This window comes from Hypanus sabinus, chromosome 5, assembly GCF_030144855.1.
Source record: "Hypanus sabinus isolate sHypSab1 chromosome 5, sHypSab1.hap1, whole genome shotgun sequence".
NCBI classification, from domain to species: Eukaryota; Metazoa; Chordata; class Chondrichthyes; order Myliobatiformes; family Dasyatidae; genus Hypanus; species Hypanus sabinus.
In genome coordinates, this window is record NC_082710.1 from 177322802 (window position 1) to 177342042 (window position 19241).

The window sequence follows — 19241 nt, forward strand, 5'->3', positions numbered from 1 at the left end:
CTCACTACAGGAAGGATGTGCAAGTCATAGAAAGGGTGCAAAGGAGATTTACAAGCACGTTGCCTGGACTGAGGAGCATGGCTTACGAGAATGGGTCGAGTGAATTTGGCCTTTTCTCCTTGGAGCGACGCAGGATGAACGGTGACCTGAGAGAGGTGTATAAGATGCTGAGAGGCATTGTTGTGTGGATAGTCAGAGTCTTTTTTCCGGGGCTGAAATCTTTGCCACAGGAGAATAGAGGTTTAATGTGCTGGGGAATAGGGACAGAGGAGATGTCAGGGGTAAGTTTTTTACTCAGAGAACAGCGAGTGCATGGAACAGGCTGTGACAATGGTGGTGGAGGCGGATATGATAGGGTCTTTAGAGACTTTTAGAGACTTTTGGGTGGGTACGTGGAGCTTAGAAAACTAGAGGGCTATAGGTAAGCCCAGTAATTTCTAAGGTATCGACATGTTCCCCACAACTTTGCGGGCAGAATGGCCTGTATTGTGCTGTTGGTTTTCAGTCTGCTGCAAGTCATCACTACAATCACCAATATCCTTTTCCATAGTGAATACTGAAGTAAAGGGCAAGACCAAAACATGTGGGTCAATGAAGCAACTTCAGAATGACATGTCAAAGGTTGGATTAACATAAGAATAAAATCAAGCAAGTTTATCCTCAGACATATGAGCTCTATGTACAACCTTAACTTGTATCAGGGCATGTTTAGCACAAATAGAAGAAGAATTGACTAATTGTAAAATTTTCTCCCACTACTCAGTGGGTATAAGACAATGAAGTTCTTTTTCCTATTCCTTCTTAATTTTTTTCTGATACTTCTGGCTGTATTTTCATGATCATATTATAAATGGTGGCTACTAAACCATTCTGACAAGGATTCAGAGCTAAAAAAATTTCCGTAATGTCCGATGGACATAATTTTGGAAAAGACTGTAACTTATTATTCAAGAAATTTCTAACTTGCAAATATCTAAAAAAATGAGTTTCAGGTAAATTATATTAATTAGATAGCTGTTCTAAGGAGATAAAACTATTATCTAAAAGTTGATCACGAAAACATGTTATACCTTTGTTTGCAAAATTACTGGAAAGATATTTTCGGTATCATTTCAGCAGTTCTGAATATCATTTTCCAACCGCATCCTATTACTGCAATTTTCGGTTTACCAATGGCGGATAATAGTCGTTTATCCCCCTCAGCTCGACGGATGATTGCATTTGTTACATTAATGGCTAGAATATCTATTCTATTGAATTGGAAAGAAATTAATCCTTCAACTATTTTTCAGTGGTTTTCTCAAACTATCTCTTGTTTGAGCTTAGAAAAAATTAGAAGTGTTGTCTTTGATCCTTCAGTTAAATTTGAAGAAACTTGCAGACCATTTATTCAACATTTTCATATGAGGTAAATTGTCTTTTCCCAAACCTCACTTTTATTATCCTTAATTATTTGGATGGAGGTACAGAGTTATTGGCACTACTGTACATATTTGACATAATGCAACGGCCCATGTTGGTTAGGTTTTTTTTTCTCTTTTTTTGGGTTTTTTTTACTTGTTCATAATTGCTATGAGTTTGGGAGGTTATTATATATATATACAATGATATATCATCTATTTGAATATTTATTTAAACTATTAACTATGTACTATCAAACTCTCTGTATTCATGTTTCATTTATGTTTGTTTAAAAATTAATAAAAAGATTTAAAAAGAAAGAAAAGAATACTGAAGTAAAGTATTCATTAAGTACCTCTGCTATTTCTTCCAGTTCCATACATGCTTTCCACTGTCACATTTGATAGGTGCTATTCTTTCACATCTTATCCTCTTGGTCTTCACATAATTGCAGAATGCCTTGAGGTTTTGCTTAATCCTGCCCGACAAGGCCTTCTCATGGACCCTTTTGGCTCTCTTAGTTTCCTTCTTAAGCTGCTTCCTATTAGCCTTATAATCTTCTAGATCTCTAATATTGCCTAGCTCTCTGAACCTTTTGTAAGCTTTTCTTTTCTTTTTGGCTAGATTTATTACAGCCTTTGTACACCATGGTTCCTGTACCCTACCATAACTTGCCTGTCTCATTGGAATGTACCTCTGCAGAACTCCACACAAATATCCCCTGAACATTTGCCACATTTCTTCCATACCTTTCCCTGAGAACAGCTTTTTCCCAATTTAAGCTGCCAATTTTCGGCCTAATAGCCCCATAATTCCCTTTACTCCAATTAAACGCTTTTCTAACTTGTCTTTTCCTAGCTCTCTCCAATGCTATTGTAAAGGAGATAAAATTATGATCACTATCTCCAAAATGCTCTCCCACTGAGAGATCTGACACCGGACCAGGTTCATTTCCCAATACCAAATCAAGTACAGTCTCTCCTCTTGTAGGCACTGCCCTGCTTTCTTTGTAATTGTACTTACAAGTTGTGCCCGGAACAGGTCCTTCAAAATAATAACACTAAGGAACTTAAAGCTGCTGACCCTTTCCATCTCTGAGCTTCTGATGAGGACCTGCTCATGGACCTCTGGTTTACTCCTCCTAAAGTCAAGAATCAGCTCTTTGGTCTTGCTGACAGGTTGTTATTCTGGCGCCACTCAACCAGGTTGTCAATCTCCCTCTTATATGCTGATACATCATCACTTTAGATTCAATCTATGACAGTGAAGTCTTCAGCAAACTTGAATGTGGCATTGGAGCTGTGCTTAGCCACACACTTTAAAATGAGTCGAGTAGAGGGCTAAGCAGACAACATTGTGATGCAACTATGCTGATAGAGATCACAATGGAGATGTTGTTGCCAATCCAAATTGACTGGTCTGTAATTGCCAAAACTGAGGATCCAATTGCACAAGGAGGATTGAGACCAAGGTCTTAAAGATTGATTAGTTTTGAGGGGATGATGATATTAAATGCTGAGCTGTAGTCAATAGAGAACATCCTGATGTATGCTTCTTTGCTGTCCAGATGTTCCAGGGTTAAGTGGAAAGCCAATGAGATGGAATCTACTCTGGACTTGTTGGTCTGGTAGGCAAACCTGAGCGGATACAATTTACTTCTCAGGGAGGAGTTGATATGTTTCATCACCAACCTCTCAAATCACCTCTTCACTGTGGATGTAAGTGCAACTGCATGATAGTCATTGAGGCAAATTACCACGTTCTTCTTAGACACTGGTATAATTGAAGCCTGCTTGAAGCAGACTGCCAGAATGAGAGGGTAAAGATCTCAATGATTACTCCATCCAGTTTATCAGCACAGATCTTTAGCACTTGGCCAGGTAACCACCTGGGCTAAACACTTTACATGGGGTCTCCCTTCAGAAGGCTGCTTGCACGTCGGCCGCAGAGACTGGAATCAGGGATGTGGGGAAATTTCCTTAGCCAGAGGGTGGTGAATTTGTGCAATTTGTTGCCATGTGCAGTTGTGGAGGCCAGGTCACTGGGTGTATTTAAGCAATAGATTGACAGGTTCCTGATTGGACATGACATCAAATGTTACAGGGAGAAGGCCAGGAAATGGGGTCAAGGAGGAGGACGAAAAGGATCAGCCATGATTGAGTAGTGAAGCAGACTCGATGGGCCAAATGGTCTAATTTTGCTCCTATGTCTTCTGGTCTTATTGTTCCTTTTACCAAAATGCATTACTGTATATTTCCCAACATCTGCTATTTTTGCCCATTCTTGCAATTTGCCTGAGTCCTGCTGCAACCTCCTTGTTTCCTCAGCACTACCCAGCCCTCAACCCATCTTCATATCAACCACAAACCTTTCCACAAAACCATCAATTCCATTCTAAATCATTGACGAAGAATGTGAAAGGCAGCAGTCCCAATACTGACCCCTGAGGAACACCACCGGACACCGGCCCTCAACCAGAACAGGCCCCTTTTATTCCCACTCACTGCCTCCTGCCTGTCAGCCATTCCTCTATCCATGCCAGTACCTTTCCTGTAACACCAGAAGATTATAATCTTGTTCTGCAGCCTCATGTGTGGCACCTTATCAAATGCCTTCTGAAAATCCAAATAAATGGCATTCCCTTCCTCAAAAAACTCCTGACAGAATTTTCAGGAAGATTTCCCTTCACAGAAACCATGCTGACTTTAACTTATTTTATCATTAGACTCCAGCACTTTCCCTACCACTGAGGTTAGGCATACTGGACTATAATTTCCTTTCATTTGCCTTCCTCCATTCTAAATGAGGACAGACGAGCGGGTAGTGTTGAGGAAACAGAGCCTGCAGAGAGACTTAGATAGTTTAGGGGAATGAATAAAGCTGTGACAAATGAAATACAATGTTGGAAAGTGTATGGTCATACACCGGTGTTAGAAATAAACAGGCAGACTATTAATTAGATAGGGAGAGAATTCAAAATGCAGAGATGCAAGGAGACTTGAGAGTACTTGTGCAAGATAGCACAAAGGTTAACCTTCAGGGTGAGTCGGTTGTGAAGAAGGCGAATGCAATATTGGCATTCATTTCTAGAGGTATAGTGTATAAGAGGAGGGATGTGATGTTGAGGCTCTACAAGGCACTCGTGAGACCACACTTGGAGTATTGCGTGCAGTTTTGGGCTCCTTATTTTAGAAAGGATATACTGATATTGGAGAAGGTTCAGAGAAGATTCACAAGAATGATTCCAGGAATGAGAGGGTTACCATATGAGGAACGTCTGCCAGCTCTTGGGCTGTATTCCCTGGAGTTCAGGAGAATGAGGGGGAATCTCATAGAAACATTCCAAATGTTAAAAAGCCTGAACAGATTAGATATGGCAAAGTTATTTCCCATAGTAGGGGATTCTAGGACAAGAAGGCACGAATTCAGGATGGAAGGACATCCATTTGGAACAGAGATGCGGAGAAATTACTTTAGTCAGAGGGTGGTAAATCGGTGGAATTTGTTGACATAAGTGGATGTGGAGGCCAAGTCATTGGGTGTATTTAAGTCAGGGATAGATAGGTTCCTGAGTAGCCAGGGCATCAAAGGGTATGGGGAGAAGGCAGGGGAGTGAGGATGACTGGAAGAATTGGATCAGCCCATGACTGAATGGTGGAGCAGACTCGATGGGCCAAATGGCCCACTTCTGCTCCTCTATCTTATGGTTTTATGGTCTTAGAGAGTGGAGTGACATTTCCAATCTTTCGGTCTGTAGAAATTCTGGGACCATGCCAGAATCAAGTGAGTCTTGGAGGTTCATGACCAATGCATCCGCTATCTCTTCTGCAACCTCTCTCAGGACTCTAGGCTCCATCTAGCCCAGGTGACTTATCTACCTTAAGACCTTTGAGCTCGCCTAGCACTTTTTCCTTTGTAATAGTAATTGCACTCCGTCCTGCCCCCGTCACTCATGGTCCCGATACACTGCCAGTGTCTTCCACAGTGAAGACAGATGCAAAGTACGTGTTAAGCTCATCTTCCATTTCTTTGTCCCCATTACTACCCCAACAGCATCATTTTCCAGAGGGTGAATATCAACTCTTACCTCTGATTTACTCATTATATAGCTGAAAAAACTTGTAGTAGCCTTCCTTATATTATTGGCCAGTTTATCCTCATATTTCATCATTTCCTTCATATAGCTTTTTTCATTACCTTTTGTAGGATTTTAATAGCTTCCCAATTATCCAACTTCCCACTCACTTTTGCGACCTTATCTGCCCTTTCCTTGGCTTTTATGCAGTCCTTAACTTTCTTTGTCAGCCACAGTTGCCTAACCCTGCCGTTTGAGAACTTCCTCCTCTGTGGGACATAACTATCCTGTTCCTTGTGAACTATTCCCAGAAACCTCAGCCTTCTCTGCTCTGCTGTCATCCCCACCAGTATCCTCCTCCAATCCAGCTGGGCAAGCTCCTTTCTTGTACCGATGTAATTCCTTTTATTCCATTGTGATACTGATAGGTGTGAGTTATGCTTCTCCCTCTCAAACTGCTCTATTAGCTGGGGTTTTTTTCAGTAATAGCTCTGATAACAACCCTGGCCTGTGCCCTATCACAGTCATTATATCTTCTCTCTACTGTACAGGACCTGGCAACTTAAACTTCCTATTTTTCCAATTCTGATTAAAGGTCTTTGGTCCAAAATATTGACTCATTTCTTTGCAAATGCTGCCTGCCCTGCTGAATTCTTCAGAAATTTGGTATACACCAAAAGGTATTTTACTAAAATATAATTTTTCATTTCTGAACAAATGTGGTGTTGCACTGGATAATTTTCTTTTGTTTCCACAATTTTATCCTTTTTTTTTGCAATATATTAAAAGCCTAGAGTGCACTTAATTCTCCTTAAGTTAGTCAATACTCAATCATTTGTTTAAACATTGGGAGAATTCCTCCTTGTGTATATCTTATGGAAAAAAGGAAATAACACTAAAAATACATGAAGTGTAATTTTCTGACAGATAAAATCTTGATTGTACTCTGCCACTGATTGCAGTGCCTGAAATTGCTCGATCTCTTGCTGGACCTTTGTGAGAAGTCTTGTGGCACATGTTGGTCATGGCCGACTTTGTGTCGCAGGAGGTAGAGGGTTAACATTAGGAGGAGTGTGAGGGGAGCCATGGCCTGTTGAAGAAACACAGATGCTAACAGCAGAGGTGCTTTCATAGGTCAGATATCAAAAGAAATCCAGGAGTTTAATTAGTTACACCTGGGGTAATTACTCATGTACCTCAAACCGAAAGCAATACAGTGGCTCATTTAGTATTTTTGGTTCAGAGATTAAATGACCAGGTTGTAATCCTGACCTCAGGTCTTGTTTGGGGAGTTTACACATTTTCTCTGTGACTGTGCAGGATTGCCCTGCATGCTTAGCTTCCTCATGCGTCCCATAAACTCTCAGACTGGTAGGGTAATTGGTTGCTGTAAATACTGTAATGACCAGAGGAACATTTGGAGAGTTGATGTGACTGTGAGGAGAATGAATGAGAGCAGGATTAATGTCAGTGGGTGGTTGGTGTTAACACAAATTCTGTGGACCAACTGGCATGTTTCCATACTGTTTAATTTTGTAAATCTATCAAAGTAAATAAAATATGCTAGTTATAAATGGATCTGGTGCTTTCCCAGCATGTTTGATGAATAAACTTTTCCTGGGCTTCCAGCCAAGTACAGGTATCAACTTTAATCCCAGTTTTGATGATAAACTCTGCCATACCACTGACTAGACATTCCCAGGCATCATCCCTGATGAAGATGGCAGAGTGTGTCATCAAAAAGTTGGTTAAAATCAATACTTGTACCCAGTCAGAAGAGTTTATTCATTATGCTAGTTATGTTTTTATTCTATCTTTGACTTTTAGACCTCACTCTATATCTGCACTTAGATTCCAGAATTGAGTAAATGACACTCCAATCATTACCAATCTATTTTCCAAAATACAAATTCATGTTCTTTCCTGATTGTTTGTTTTCAAAATGTGGGAATCTCATATCCCAGCATGACTTGTAACATAATTAGAATTACATGTGGCTATTATGGAATTCTGGATTTTATTTCATTGAGTGTATGATCAGATCAATAACTTTTGATGAATAAATCAAGGCATGAGAGAATCGAAGATATAGATAGAGAGGGAGAGAGAAAGAAGCTATGTTTCCAAACTAATCTATTAAATCACATCATAGTTTTACTCTTACTTTGGGCACATTTTTTTATTCATGGGGTGAAAGCCTAGAATCTGGGAAAAAGTGAATGCCTCATTAACAAAAGTTTCAATTTCTTGTACAGTATCTTAAACACAGTTTAATAGTAAAAGTAACTGGGCAAGAGCAGGTCCCCTTTAGAATTCTGTTTGGAGCTATGCGACATGAGTAAATATAAAGCTGGTAAAGTCAGGGAAGAAAATAATGAAATCCAGGAGCATATCCACATTATGAAGTTTTGGAGTTCCTGAAATGCATAAGGGTGGATTAATCCCTGAACTGCATGTTAGGATGTTATGTGAAGCAAGGGAGGAGACGGTAAGGAGCTTTGCAGAGAATTTTCTATCATCCTGAGCTGTGAGGATAACTGAAGTTCTGTCTCTACTTAAGAAGGGCAGCAGGAATCAAAGTGAAAAGAGGGCATATAATGTAGCAAACAATTAATGAAGCTAGAGGATTGGCAAACTTTTAAAAACCAACAGAAGGCAACGAAGAAAAGCAAAAAGGAGAGGAAGATGAAATATGAAGTTATGCTAGCTAATAATATTAAAGAGGAGACTAGAGGATTAGCCCGTTACGTACTCGTGACATGACAGTGGTACCCTTGTCAGGTGACTGGGGTTGAAGCTATACTGGACTTGAGGTAATGGTCTTGTGATGGTGGAGTGATGTCATTTTCCCGCCAGTAGAGGTCATGTGACAGGTTTTTTTTTACAGGTTATAAAAGGAAGACCCCACCCTGTGAGGAGGGGCAGTTCATGGCTGGATTTGCCAAGTTGACTTCATGCCACTGTGTGATTTAATGAGATGACGCAGTTTAGTTGAAAGATGAAGTTTTATCTAATGCCTAAAGTTTAAAAGGTCATTGCCAGCAGTTTCTTTACAATACTGCTAGTTCAGAAATCAGTGGAGAGTGAAGATCGGAGTTGGGGAGTTAAAGATCGAGGAGAATCTATTTCGACGGTGAAACGGGTTTGAACTTATTTAATCCTTATTCGAAAAGGAATTCGTTGACTGTTCTCGTGTTAACCTCTGCGGGATAGCAGAAGATTGAGGACAGTGCGATAAAGGAAAGGTCAGTGCCTTTAAGCCGTTTCGTTCCGTTTCGTAAATTCTTCGTGGGAAATGTTCGACGCCGGGGATCGAAGCAAAATGACATGAAAGAGAATTTAAATCGTCTTAAAAAGTCTCTCCCTTAAATGAACCGTGAGCATTTTGAACTTGTGGCTATCTTACTTAAAAGAACTGTTTCTGCAACATCGCTTTAAGAACTGTTTAAGCTGCCGCACAGCAGCTGATTTCCAGTTCCGTTAGTGTTTGTTTACTTTTGGGGGGTTTGTTTTCAGTGTTTAATAAACGTGTTGTTTGTTATAAAAACCCTTGCCTAACTCATATATTTATTGTTGCCTGTGTACGTAACATAAATATGGGGGCTGCATCCGGATTGGATCGTTTGAGTTTAAATGCTTGCTAACTTTTGAATCGGTGTTTTGGGGAAGGGGAATACTCGATTCTTTTGTTTGATTGGCTTGTGAGTGGTATTCGGCAACTATTAATATTGATGAGTTTCTGGCTTCGCCAGATGCGGAGTTGTTAGCGAAGGCGAAAAAAACTGAGGTATCTGAGATAGCTCGTTGATTGCAACTTAAAGGTATTTTGCAGACTACATCAAAGGCTGTAATACAGAGAAAAATCCCGTCACACTATGTGGATTTGGGTGTTTTTGATGATTCGGTTTTAGAGTCATTTCCAATAAGTAATCTGGAGATGCAGTTGCAAATCGAACAAATGAAATTGGAGCGTTGTAAATTGGAGGCTGAACAAAAACAGAGAGAGCTGATTTTAATGGAGGAATTTAAAAGAAGCATTCCTGTTGAAGTAAGGACCTACTTAAATGAGAGGGATAGTGATAAATTGCAGGACTGTGCTAGATTAGCTGATGAGTATATTTTAATCCATAAGAATAAATTTCCTCAGGGCAGAATTTAAGAGGAAAAATAACATGGAGACTCAAGGTAAATCAGAAGTTAATGAGAAAGGTAAGGAGGAAGGAAAACCTGTGAAGGAAAGACAGTTTGGTCTTATGTGTAACTATTGTCAGAAGTCTGGTCATGTGATAGCTAACTGTTTCAGATTGAAAAAGAAAGAAAAGGAAGCAGTTCCAGATGCTTGTGTACAACGTACTGAAGCACCTGTAAAATTACAGGGTTTGATAAACACAAATGAGGGTTTGTTAGAGTCTGACCAAGTTAGAAAGGGATATGATCATTTTATAACTGAAGGGTTTGTACCCTTGAAAGAAGGATCTACTCTGGTGCCAATGAAAATCCTTAGGGATACTGGAGCTTCTCAATCACTGATGTTAGACAGTGTGTTGAAGCTTAATGAAGAGTGATACTGGTGAGGTAAATTACATAAGAGCTGTTGGGAGTGATTTTATGCCTGTACATTTACATAAAGTAAATTTAAAGTCAGGGTTAGTTACAGGATTTGTTAAAGTAGGATTACAGCATAGCTTACCTGTGAAGGGCATTTCTTTATTGTTAGGTAATGACTTGGCAGGTGGACAAGTTTTTCCTGAAGTGCATTTGACAATGGAGTCAGAGGAACCAGAGTTGAATTCTAACACTAATTCTTCCTGTGTTGTGACTAGAGCTATGGCTAAAAAGATTGATGCGCAGAATGAGTTTGTTACTCAGAACTGTTCAACTCAGGATTCGAGTCTTGAGGATGTGTCAGAGACTTTCTTATCTTCGTTGTTTGAACAAGATTCTTGGAGTAAGTCTGACTATGAGGATTTATCTCTGTCTTGGAAGGAGATGATAGCAGAGCAGAATAGAGACTCAGAGATTATAAAATTAAGAGAACAAGCTTTACTAGATAGTGAAATTGAGAAGGTGCCAGTAGGATATTACTTGGAAAAAGGAGTGTTGATGAGGAAGTGGAGATCACCTACAATTCCTGCAAGTGAGGATTGGAATGTTGTTTACCAGGTAGTTGTCCGTAAAGTTTATCGAAATGAGATTTTGACTTTAGCTCATAGTGTGCCTTTAGGTGGACATCAAGGGGTAAGGAAAACTGTGGACAAGATTTTAAAACATTTTTACTGGCCTGGTCTAAGAAAAGATGTGGCGATGTTTTGTAAAACGTGCCATACTTGTCAAATTGTGGGTAAACCAAATCAGGTTACACCAGTAGCTCCATTACAACCTATCCCAGCATTTGGTGAACCGTTTTCTAAAGGTATTGTAGATTGTGTTGGTCCATTACCAAAGACAAAAACTGGTTATCAGTATTTGTTGACTATCATGTGTACTTCGTCTAGGTTTCCAGAGGCAGTACCACTTAGGAATATAAAAGCTAAAATTGTGACAAAGGCTCTTATAAAATTCTTTACTTATTTTGGATTACCTAAGGAGATAAAAACTGATCAGGGCAGTAATTTTATGTCTGGATTGTTTCAACAGATAGTTTATAAATTGGGAGCTAAGGAAATCACTTCGTCTACATACCATCCAGAATCGCAAGGTGCCTTGGAGAGGTTTCATTCTACCCTCAAGAGTATGATTAGGACATATTGTGTGGAAAATGAAAGTGACTGGGATGAGGGTATAAACCTACTTTTATTTGCAGTAAGGGAATTGGTACAGAAATCTTTAGGTTTTTGTCCATTTGAACTTGTGTTTGGGCATAGAGTTAGAGGACCTTTAGCTTTATTGAAAGAGCTGTGGATTAGTAAGGAAGTACACACTAATTTGTTCAACTATGTTTTGAAATTTAAGGACAGGTTACATAATGCTTGTAGCTTAGCCAAGGAAAATTTAAAGTTGGCTCAGGAGAAAATGAAAACTTTGTATGATAAAGAAGCTAGGATGAGGATGTTTAAGCCTGGAGATAAGGTGTTGGTTCTTTTCCCAGTGCAGAAAAATCCTTTACAAGCTAGATTTCATGGTCCTTATGAAATTGTGTCTAAAATCAATGATGTGGATTACGTGGTAAAAACTCCAGATCGTAGGTCAACACAACTTTGCCATATAAATATGATAAAACCATATTTTGAGAAACAATCTGATACTGTGACTGTTGTGGTTAGTGAGAATGAGTTTGATTTAACTAGGAACATGATAGATCATTCATCTGAATTTCATTCTAAATCCAACATTGTTTCTGTTAGGTTACCAAATTCAACCACTCTGGAAAATATTGATGAGAAATTAGCACATTTACAGCTAGAGCAGAAACAGATGAAGGAGTTAATTTTTAAATATAAGGAGTTGTTTCCAGATGTTCCAAGAAGGACTACTATAGCTTCACATGATGTAGATGTTGGAAATGCCAAACCTATTAAACAACATCCATATAGGATGAACATAGAAAAATGTGAACTTGCTGAGAAAGAAATTGATTATATGTTAGAGAATAATATTATCAGACATTCTAACTTGAATTGGAGTTCGCCATGTGTTATGGTGCCAAAACCAGATGGTAGTATTAGGTTTTGTACGGACTATAGGAAGGTGAATGCTGTAGTGAAAACAAATGCATATCCAATTCCTCGAGTAGATGATTGTGTAGATAAATTTGGAAAAACAAAGCTCCTTACAAAGATTGATTTATTGAAAGGGTATTGGTGTGTTCCATTAACGGACAGAGGTAGAGAGATTTCTGCATTTGTAACTCCATCTGGGTTATATGAGTATAATGTTCTTCCATTTGGGATGAAGAATGCCCCAGGTACTTTCCAGAGGATGATTAACTCTGTGATTCAGGGACTGAAAGATACTGATACTAATATTGATGATTTAGTGACAGGAAATGATACTTGGGAAGCACACATTATTGCGGTGGATAAATTGTTTGAAAGGCTTTCAAAAGCTAACTTAACTATTAATTTAGCTAAGAGTGAATTTGGACATGCCACTGTGACTTACCTTGGTTATGTTGTGGGTCAAGGTAAGGTAGCTCCTGTTCAGGCAAAAGTTCAGGCAATTTTAGAGATTCCCACTCCAATGGGGGAAAAAACTCTCAGAAGATTTTTGGGAATGGTAGGATATTATCGAAAATTTTGTAAGAATTTTGCTAATGTTGCCCTTCCATTAACTAACCTTCTGCAAAAGAAAATGAAGTTTGTGTGAACAGTCCCTTGTCAAGAAGCATTTGAAAAATTGAAAATAATGATATGTCAACAACCTGTGCTTAAGGCACCTGACTTTGAAAAACCTTTTTCATTGGCTGTGGATGCCAGTGATGAGGCTGCAGGAGCAGTATTAATGCAAAGGAATGAGGGTGATGAGGTTGATCATCCAGTAGTTTACTTTTCTAAGAAATTTAATAAGCATCAAAGAAACTATTCGACAATAGAGAAAGAATTGGTACCTCTTGTTTTAGCTTTGGAATATTTTGAGGTATATGTTGGTACAACTCAAAAACCACTTATTGTTTACACTGATCATAATCCGTTAGTTTTTCTGAGTAAGATGAAAAACAAAAACAGAAGATGATTAAATTGGAGTTTGATGTTACAAGAGTACAATATTGTGATAACTCATATTAAAGGTAAAGATAATGTGGTTGCTAATTGTCTATCTCGATGTTGAATGTACAATCCATTTTTTTTATGGAGTGTTTTTTTTCAAATGTAACACGCCTACTGTGTTGTGAGTTATAAGCTGTTATATGATGGTATTGTATATTATGTATGTTATAAAATTTATACATTTGCTTTCTTGTAAGCAATTGTTAAAATTTTTTGTTCTTGTCAGACCAAAAATGTTTTTTTGGAGGGAGGTGTTACGTACTCGTGACACACGACAGTGGTGCCCTTGTCACATGACTGGGGTTGAAGCTATACTGGACTTGAGGTAATGGTCTTGTGATGGTGGAGTGACGTCATTTTCCCGCCAGTAGAGGTCATGTGACAGGTTTTTTTTACAGGGTATAAAAGGAAGACCCCACCCTGTGAGGAGGGGCAGTTCGTGGCTGGATTTGCCAAGCTGACTTCATGCCACTGTGTGATTTAATGAGATGACGCAGTTTAGTTGAAAGATGAAGTTTTAACTAATGTCTAAAGTTTAAAAGGTCATTGCCAGCAGTTTCTTTACAATACTGCTAGTTCAGAAATCAGTGGAGAGTGAAGATCGGAGTTGGGGAGTTAAAGATCGAGGAGAATCTATTTCGACGGTGAAACAGGTTCGAACTTATTTAATCCTTATTCGAAAAGGAATTCATTGACTGTTCTCGTGTTAACCTCTGCGGGACAGCAGAAGATTGAGGACAGTGTGATAAAGGAAAGGTCAGTGACTTTAAGCCGTTTCGTTCCGTTTCGTAAATTCTTCATGGGAAAAGTTCAACGCTGGGGATCGAAGCAAAACGACGTGAAAGAGAATTTAAATCATCTTAAATAGTCTCTCCCTAAAATGAACCATGAGCATTTTGAACTTGTGGCAATCCTACTTAAAAGAACTGTTTTTGCAACATTGTTTTAAGAACTGTTTGAGCTGCATCGCTTTAAGAACTGTTTGAGCTGCATCGCTTTAAGAACTGTTTAAGCTGCCGCACAGCAGCCGATTTCCGGTTCCGTTAGTGTTTGTTTACTTTTGGGGGGTTTGTTTTCAGTGTTTAATAAACGTGTTGTTTGTTATAAAAACCCTTGCATAACTCATATTTATTGTTGCCTGAATACGTTACAAGTCAGGTATATAAAGGGTAACAGAGAAGATAGAGTGGATATTGGTCTGCTGGAAAATGAAGCTGGAGATTTAGTAATGATGGGGGGGAGGGGGAGGGAGTCAAAGAAGTGGCAGACAAGCTCGGTAAGTATTTTTCGTCAGTCTTCATTGTGGAAGGCACTAAGTTTCAGATTCAGATTCAAGATGTAATTTCCTGTACATGAGCGCAAAATAGTACAAATTAATTCGTCACACCTCGCTATCGGGTGTGGGTAAGCTGCCTGACGAGGGTCACAGTTGGATAAGAAAACAGACGGTAAGTGGCAACAGCACATTAGTGCAAGGGGTTATATTTGGTGCCAGGTGAAAAAAAAGTAAAGCTGCCCAAAAGTTGTGAAGAGAAAAGTATTTACAAATAGACAAATGGAAACAAATGTACAAAAATTTACAAATTTATGGAGCCTTTCTCCATGATATACTTTGTCATTAACTTTCCAATATAACTATTCACCAACCATCAAATCCTCCCGCCACACCTCTCAGCAAAGCCAAACTGAGGGGTTAAAATCTGCTTGTGAAGGGTGTAGTGGATCTGCTGCCACTAACCCAGGCACTATTTTAGGATGCCCCAAGCTGTCCCTCGGGTCTTTTGGGACTGTTCTGCGGTCTGCAAACCGACGTAACAGAGTGAGTGAAAATAAATGAAACTGTTTGGAATGCCTGTGTCTGGAATCCTTACTTTTATGAATTATAAACAGCACAGCATATTAACTGAAGGGATTGTTTTGATTATCCAAGCTTGCGATTGTTTTACTGTTGGGGTGTGTAAATGGTGAACTCCTAAGAACTGCAGAACAGGTGGTCAAAGTGTGTGAACTACTGGGGAAACTGGACCAGGGTTAGAGTGATGAGGGTGACTAACTGGGCAAAGGAGTAAGGTTAGCAGGAGAATTAGCATTATTGTTACATAATTGTCACATAATTGTTACACCAGATCTGAGAAACACATAAAAACACAATAAAGTAAGAACGTCATAAATGTAAATATTATGATTGCTTATAGACAAAGATTGATTGTGTGTCCATGAAGTAACGCAAGGCACAGGAATGTCTGTACAAAGACTGACCAACAGGAAATCATAAAGTTGTTGGTTAAGGGTGTGGAGTGGTGGGTTAGTGCCTGGAAGTTGTGTATTTAGTATTTCAGTAATATTTGAAAAATATTATAAATATTCTTTTTAAGCATACTTTGTTTATACAATGTATTCAAAGATTCAAAGTAAATTTATTATGAGGTTCAAAAGTTTATTTTATTGTCAAATTATGCATGTACAATACAGCTCTGATGTTTGTTGACTCCAGATAGCCATTAAATACAGGGAGACCATGGATGTTGATGGGAAAAAAAGACTCAACTCTCCCCGACCAGCACAAGAAAGAAAAAAGGCAGAACTCACAGACCCCAAGAATACCCCCTCCCCACAGCAAAAAGACTGCAACAGTAATAGTCCCTGATCCCATCACTCACACCAAAAACTGAAGAGAATCAATATAAAGTACAGTCCAATCATCACATAAATCTCAGAACATTAGACCCTTTTCCATCTGTGAAGTGTGTATGTAGTATACAACCCTGAGATTTGTCTTCGCACGGACAAGCACGGAACAAGGAAAACCATGTAACCTGTTCAAAGATAAACATCAACCACACAAAAAAAACCAAATTCTAGCAAATGAAAAACAGTACAAAAAATGCAGAATATAAACCACAAACCCACAAAATCATCGAAAGAGTCCAAGAATGTTCAGTTCAGCTCAGCTCAGTTTAATCTGTACTTTGCTGTTTGATAGTTGCAGGCTGCCCTGTTCAAAGGTGCATAAAGTAGCAACAGAAGGAGCAACGAGAAACCGGAATCACATCATAACTAAACTACAGAGACCAATTCACACACTACATCGATCAAATGTTGCCCAAGAACTAGGACTCCGGCACCATCCCCCAGCAGCATCAAGTAGGAGAGAGAGAGCATTTGAATGCAGGAAAATTCCTGTGGGAGAAGAGATCGAGGGAGAGAGAAAGAAAGGAATTGTCACACACAGACATCTTCTTCAGGCAGCAATGAGCGAGAGACGGGACAATGAGCTCATTGTTCATCAGCAATGAGCGAGAGACGGGACAATGAGCTCATTGTTCATCAGCAATGAGTGAGAGACGGGACAATGAGCTCATTGTTCATCAGCAATGAGTGAGAGACGGGACAATGAGCTCATTGTTCATCAGCAATGAGTGAGAGACGGGACAATGAGCTCATTGTTCATCAGCAATGAGTGAGAGACGGGACAATGAGCTCATTGTTCATCAGCAATGAGTGAGAGACTGGACAATGAGCTCATTGTTCATCAGCAATGAGTGAGAGACGGGACAATGAGCTCATTGTTCATCAGCAATGAGTGAGAGACGGGACAATGAGCTCATTGTTCATCAGCAATGAGCGAGAGACGGGACAATGAGCTCATTGTTCATCAGCAATGAGCGTGAGGGGACTGAACACCCCTCGCTTCAATCTTGCCTCGATTATTTCAATCTTCCTCGATGCTTTAATCGGCAAAAAATAGCCTAGTTTTGGGCTTTAGAGAAACACTACAAGACTGCAAGTCTTCATTCATCTCTCTGCTGTCTTCCTCCACCTGTAGGACCATCAAGGAAAGCTTTGGCCTTCTCTTTCCTTCCACTCCCTCAGCAGGTTGATATGTTATGTCTGAGAAGCCTTTCCTTTCCACTGGACCTTGCTTCCTCAGGATTCACTAGACTCCTGGTGGTCAGATGTACCCAATGCTTTGTTCAAGTGGTGTTCTTGACATGATTTACATACCCCTTTCTTACCCCCGTCAAATAGACTCCACCCACATGATTTTAGACCGTGTCAATACAGGACAAGACAAGACTGAATTAACATTACCCAACATTAGGGTCAGTAAATCTCTCCCAATTACCCCATCTTTTGGCAAATCATCAACCATACCCACCCACAGTAGGTACCCATTGTCCACCACACCAAGAGTAAAATCAGCAGCAGGATACTTTTTAACATCCCCATGTACACATTGAATCGAAGTGTGTTTGTAATAATCAACAAGATTAGGTGGTACAAGTTCTGTTCTGACTAGAGGTAACCATACTTCCTGTACCTAAGAGAGCATGCAACCTCTGCCCATTCACCGACTGATATTTCAGCAGAACGTTTTACAACCTCATCCTATTACTGCAATCTTTGGTTTACCAATGATAGAGTCAATTCATTTATCTTCTTCTGCTTGTCGGGATGATTGCATTCCTTACATTTATGGCTAGACGATCTATTTTGTTGAATTGGAAAGAAATTAAACCCCCTACCATATTTCATTGGTTTCTCAAACTATGTTATGTCTAAATTTAATATATGACCCTTCTATTAAATTTGAAAAGACTTGGAGGCCATTTATTCAATATTTTCACATGATGTAATTTGACCCTGTTCCAATCCTATTTGTTTTTCCGGTTTTGATTATATATATGTTGAGAGGATCAGAGTTGGGGACACTGATGATTCTTTGTCTTTTTATAGATACTATAAACAACCCTTTTTTTCCTCTCCCTTTTTCCTTTTTTTCTTTAATAGTTAGTGGTTAGTTTGTTAGATTAGTTTTTCTTAGGGTAATAATTTTTTTTTCTCTTTTTCTCTTTTCTGTTTTTTTCAACATGATATACCTAGTTTTTTCTTGTTTCGTTTATATGATAGTTGTATCATTCATGATTTGGGAAGACTTAACTATATTGTACTTATTGCTTGTGTATCCTTTTATATTCATTTTAATTTTGGAATTCCAATAACTATGTATTAATCTTATCATGTTCATATTAATAAAAAAATTGAAAAAGAAAGAATAGCTGGACAGGTGAGGTTTTTCTAAAGGACAAACAGAAGCTTTGTGACCAACTTGTTGACAGTAATAGCAAGTCAGGGGAGCTTTAGGTTTTACATTGTCTCTTGTCTCTGATTTGTGGACCAGGGTTTCCCCCAAGTGGTGGCCACTCCCGTGACTGAGCAGAAGATGACAGGGGTGCTCCACTCAGGGCGTAGATATACTGCTGGGCCAGCTGCGCTGCGAAGGCTCATGTTCTTGGACGTAGGTACAAAATACCCCGGCAACATTTGCAACAGCAACTCGAAGTTGATGAATTCCCTGATCTCTTCTTTGCTCTGACTTCTGGCCTGATCCAGCGTTGATTGAGGCCTTTCAGGCAGTGGTAGGTCTCCTTTGGTGACTCTCCAGTTGGCACAGGCCTCCCCGGAAGCTCAGTCGAAAGGTCTCCGGCGATGTGTTGAATTTTGCCAGGAGTGCCTGCTTCAGGTCACCCTTGGCTGAGTAGGCTTCCAACGCTGTACCAGTCAGGAGAGGAATGAGTCCACTGCTCCATGTGCCTGGACATCTTGGCCAGGCATTTCAGCTGCAGGAGGTAATTCTCGATATCCTCTCCATCTTGGGTTCTGAATGCTCGGCAAAGTCTCCACGTCTTGGCTCAGGTGCAGGCACCCATTCCTGGGAAGGCACCTGTGGTGGCTGTGAGGACTGGTCCTGCATACCTGGAGGCCCAGGTAACAGGGAGGGCTGGGGTGCTGGTGTTGGAAGCAGCACTTTTGGGCTTCTGCTGTCCGAGGAGTCTGGAGCTGGTATGAAACTTGGAGTCCCTGATGTGGTGGGTGCTCCCAGGTCAACACTTGTCTCTGGTGATGGAGCTCTGATCAGGCTGGTTCACAGCTCTCAGAACTGGGCAGAAGTATTTCTTCCTGGGCCTGCTGCGTGGAGACTAACTGGCCAAGAGGAGCTGCCAGCTTTGACATCCCCACAGACTTTCCCAGCTCCTCAGAAGGACCACAACATGTCT